This window comes from Barbus barbus (genome assembly GCF_936440315.1).
Source record: "Barbus barbus genome assembly, chromosome: 4".
In the NCBI taxonomy this organism is placed as follows: domain Eukaryota; kingdom Metazoa; phylum Chordata; class Actinopteri; order Cypriniformes; family Cyprinidae; genus Barbus; species Barbus barbus.
In genome coordinates this window covers 9251501-9256951 of record NC_136732.1, presented here as the reverse complement: position 1 = coordinate 9256951, position 5451 = coordinate 9251501, and the positions used below count along the sequence as shown (strand labels likewise).

General features: G+C 37.4%; 1 protein-coding gene across 1 annotated transcript in view; it reads left to right on the top strand.

Annotated features, from left to right (window-relative positions):
• The first annotated feature begins 1571 nt into the window (after nt 1–1571).
• LOC306866349 (serine/threonine-protein kinase SBK1-like) overlaps nt 1572–5451 on the top strand; it is a 17308-nt gene continuing 13428 nt past the window's right edge. The window contains exon 1 of the mRNA XM_079411502.1: nt 1572–1756. The gene's annotated coding sequence lies outside the window, so the exon portion shown is untranslated. The remainder of the gene's footprint in view (nt 1757–5451) is intronic.

Sequence of the window (5451 nt, the reverse complement as noted above, 5' to 3'; positions counted from 1 at the left end):
TGATTTTATAGAGGACTCTGAGTCCTGCATAATCTATTTAGTCAAGCACACATGCATGGACTATATTATTAGGCTCAACATAAGCCGTCTTTGCTGACAGTCCTCATCCCGTAATCTGAGCTATTCAGCACACACACATACAGATCAGGATTTCTGTATTTTCTGTGTAGGACATAATTAAATGTTCTCAGATAAAACCGTTAAAGCAATCTCCCTCATGGCCACCCGGCACAAAGCAACAATAATTTAGTTACCTGCTTTCAATTTCTGATGCTGAAGTGATTTCGCCGCCTCTGGTGTCCTCTCATGTTTCCCACTGATTTCACGGAGAAATCTTCCTAGCCTTAGATCACTTTATTCAGTTTAATATCAGGCCACTGCAGAGTATGAAGGAGCTGATTGAGTGAATGGTGCATTATAGCGATTAATCAGAGTAATTTGGCACGAGTTAAGCTGCTTTACATCCCTCACATAAGCAGAACGACAGGCCTCCACAAAGACACATGGATATACAGGCATACATACTGTTTATATATATAGTAATCTGTTATTATTTACACACATACGTATGCATTACAGACTACAATTCTGCATATTACATATTTATCTTTAGATTTAACATGAATTGGGTAACTGTATGCTACACTGTCACAGAAACTATATCTCATTAAGCTTTTGAAAGAGAGAGAGAACTCTAAGAAACACTAACTGTTGTAAAAATATGGGCTTTATATTTAACAGGTAGATTTGAATTGAAATCCTCATTTGTAAGTCGTTTTGGATAAAAGCGTCTGCTAAATGACTAAATGTAGCCTACATGTAAATGAAAAATGGACCACAGTTCTTAAATGATTAATATTTAGCAGAAACATTTTTAAAACTATATATATATATATATATATATATATATATATATATATATATATTTAATTTCTCTAAATTGTTGTAACATTTTTACCAGGAGGGGATTATTTTTGACAGAAAAAGTTTTAAAGTTCATCTTGATAATCCAATTATAACTAGACCATCTCCATACCCTATAATTGATCAACATAGGTTAGTATAAGCGCAAGTGTTTCCACACCTTGACAAATGAATGACTGCAATCACAAATTACTCACATTTCCAGAGTTGTTTTTGTTTTTTTGTTTTTAAAGATACCATAAAGTTTCCTGCATAAGAAGGCCTACTAAAGAAATATTTCATTAACGGAAAATGTATTTTACTGACTTTTCCATTACCCACTTGTCTATGCCTGGAACAAGTGGATATGTCCAGGTTCTTCATGTTACTATCTCTGTCTGTTCCTCATGTCCTGCGTCTCTAAGCGCCTCCTCATGCGAGAGGAAATCTGTACGGAGACAGAATGCACCGACCGCAGCGATTCATCGCTCTCTTCTCTGATTGGTCGCTTAGCTCAGCGGACTGGTACAGCGCTGTCTCATTCTGTTCTCTGATTTGTTGAGTTTCGCGGTGGGCGTGTGCAGCGCTCCCTCAGTTTGTTCTCTGATTGGTTGATAATGCGGTGGGCGGGGACAGCGCTGTCACTACAGACATCTACAACCAACGGAGAGACAATAGGGCTACAGCAGTCTCTCTGTCAGGCGCATCAGCGCGATGTGCACAAAAATCAATATTACTACATCAAAGCTTTCAGAAAATAACAGAGAGGGCAGCTTCTGATGTCCTAGTTATCAACACTGACCACAGCCCGGAATGCCAGTGGGGGTTTGCGCATCATTTGTTCCTTAAAAAGGTAGGAAACAGTAATTTAACACAGTAATATAATATAATAAAGCTGTCATTTTCATTTGCCATTGCATATTCAGTGAGAACCGAGAACTGATATTTTAAAATTAACATTTGCATAGGCTACTGTTTAGATAATGCAAATGCCTTACTTCCATAATACCTTTCTTTACTTCTAAGGTTTATATATTCATTATAGTATTACATGCGCTATAATAACACATTGCTTTGTTTATCTTTGCGTTGTACATGTAAACAGACAGCAGTATCCATTTTTCAGTCGTTTTTCTCATTATTGACATAAAGGTCTCAATGCAGCTGAGCCCATCACTATACAATCTGCATAGGAAGCAATTCACTGAAGAACAATAGACTGACTTCAGCTGCTGTTAGGCGGGTATGACCCAGACTGAAGGCATGTCATTCCAGCAGGTTGTCATGTATAGATGTCAGATGCATATCAAAGAGAGATGTTTGTTTGTGCATTTATCTATTATTTTTATATTGCACACATGGATAGCCGTGCACATGGACTCCTACATGCACGCTCACACAAACCCAAAGGGCTGAAGTGTACATTCAGTGCACTCATCGAACTGAATGTCTTCACACTGCTTTCATAACAGGTATTGTCTGGACAGGATTTTGCAGGACAGATGACAGCATGTTTATATGCAAGCTTCATGAGTAATACTCTGATATACCAGGACAGATGTAATGCCAAAATATATGGAACATATGTGACATACAATTTTACATTTAGCTTTTGAGATTTGTCATTGACACAATACACAATATATACTCATAACTTTTCATTCAAAGTATTTTTAAAAAGAGGTTTTCGGCTGATGCCGATAAGCTCAGAATGCCCAAAATACATCGAATGACACGAGTCTCTCACTAGGTGTGACTATTCAGACACAAACAGCTCTGTCCTTTGTCTAAATGGCCGTTATTTGAATTCCAACATCTGATATCCAAAATTTCAGCAATCTTTTGGAATAGATCTGGAGTCTAGTCATATATATATAGTCTTATAGTCATAATGTGGTTTAAATTGAAGGCCAAATTTTTTCATCCTGTGAAGTCCTGTAGTTTAAATTTAATAAAACACTGAAAATGACTTAGCAATGTTTTGGTCAAGCAACCTTGATCAGACATGCTGTGATGTATGATATAAATATATGTATCAGACCTATAATGCAAGCTAGAAAAGACCTTTCATAGCATTTGCACAGAGCTATGCAACTATGTGCAGACAGTGCCATTTGTAAACCAGTTTGCTATCTGACATATTTGAAATAATATATAGCACATTCAAACGACAAATGATGATAAGTATTTATTTCATAAGAAATAAAAAGTCTTTGAAATAGTATCTACCAGGAACTGAATGGATTGTTAAAAATGGGTGTTAGATATCAGAATAGAGGCAGGTGGCTGGAGCGGCTGGTTGGTGGTTAAAAACGTAAGGGGCTGTTCACACAGAATGCGTTTTTCCATTCCATTGCGCTACTTTTCCATTGTTATTAATGTAAACATGCACTAGATGGATGTGTATGACCTTTGCACTCGCGTCTTGCGTCTTTTGCAGCGTCTCACACATGAGCGTCAAATTTTTAAGAAGCTGTTTTACACGCAATACCACTCATCAATGTCATTTCCAAAACAGGCGTCTCACGTTTTTAGACACAAACTGCATCCCAAATGATGCACTATATGCACTTATGTACTTATGTACTCAGCATGTAGTGTATGAATTTTATAAGGTTATATTGTCATTAATAATCAGAGTCTGATAGCCCCTTTTGTGATGTAATTAAAGCTGTGACAGTCGATTGCATGAAGTGTCTAATATTCCACACTTAATTTTTTTTCGGTTAAGTGCATTATCTGGGTATTTAAAGTGCACTTTTTCTTATTCAAATTTTTTTTTTTAGTCTGAACACACTACTCGCACTATTTATACAACAAAAGGTGATAGAATAGTGCATAAGTACACGATTTAGGATGCACCTACAAAGACGCGTGTTGTGTGAACAGCCCCTAAAAGTTTGTGGCATCAGCAAAAAGGAAAGAGGCGGAGCAAATTATTATTCTTTTGATAAAAGATTCTTAAATAACACCAGGAACATGCATAAAAAAGTAAATATGGTCAATTTTGATTGCATGTTGACTCTAAGCTTGTGACCTGCCTGTGTCGCCTGACCAGCGGGGAGCGTTGTGCTTGCTGTGAAATCAGCAGAGATGAGACCAAGCCTCGAGCCCTTGGTGTCTCTGCTGATCTGTCTCCAAGCGTGAACACAAAATGCAGAGACTTGCCAAGCCCACTGCCTTTGATGTGCTTCATAGCACTGTGAGCATTGTGTGTGTGTGTTTGTGTGTGCAGGGCACAGAACCAACAAAACCAGCAAACAGACCAGCACCAACAGGGCTTATGGGGCTTTTTTGAAAGTCTCAGAAAGCTCAGCACCGTCACAGAACATAGTAGAGCGTGCCTTTGCAAAGTGTTGGACTAAAAGACGAACAACAAAATGGTTTATAAGAAATCGAAGGTGCACAATAGGACCTGGGAAGATGCAGTAGGATGTGACTTCAAAGCAACAGATTTAAAACGATTGTTCATCCAAAAATGAAAGTTCTGTCATCATCCCAGGGTCAATGAGGTCTGATGTAGTCTGGATTCTTTAAAATATCTCCTATTGTGTTCCACAGAAGAAAGAAAAGCATACAGGTTGGGAATGACATGAGGATGAGTAAATGATGACAGGGATTTCATTTTTGGGAGAACTATCCCTTTATGGATTGGAAAAATTAATAGTTGTCCAAGATTCTCTGGGCATTCCAGATATTCATTTCCTCTGCGTTCCCGCTACATGTGATTGGCGTTGTGATTAATGGTAGAGGGATTTGTGCTGCTAAACCATTGGACAGGCTTATGTATCTACCGTCCATACACTGATTACTCCATAACTCCAATGGCAATTTCAATCTTGTTTTGAACCCTGTCTCGTTCTGATAAATCTTCTTCATTACAGAGACTGATGGCAAAATGTTTCTTAGAGTACACAGAGTCCTAACACCATTTCAGTTTCCACCGGTGGTTTATCTGTCTGCTACTCAATTTCCATGGGAACAGAGTATATGACATGCACTGTCTTCCATTCTGACATACAAACTCAGTCTGCTAAGCATTTGCTGTCAATATCTGTGCAGGTTCCTGTATGATGGAGTGAAAGGGTAATGGCTTTTGTGCTGCACAAATACAAATATTAGGATTACCTGCACTAGGGAGCGAACTAGCCTTGTAAATAAGAGATGTGCTTCCTTGGATTGAATGTGTACTTTTAGTGTACTTCAATTTTTTAAAAGTATATTTTAAAATACTGGACTTTAAGATAATATAATCAAATAAAAGGCCACTTAAAGTACGCTTTAATGACTGTATTTCTTATCACACACTTAAGTACACTTTTAAAAAGTGCACTTTGTAATAATGTCATGTTTTGTTGTCATATTGTTGTATTAACAAACCACATTCAAAGTACTTGACTTTGACTGTAGTGTGTTGCTTAATGTTAAAGTAGACGTCATCATTGCAAATGTGTAATCACAATTATATTAAAATACATGACATACAAGTTTTAATAGAAATGACCATGTATAATTTACCATAAATGTTTAAATGTCAGTGTATTTAGC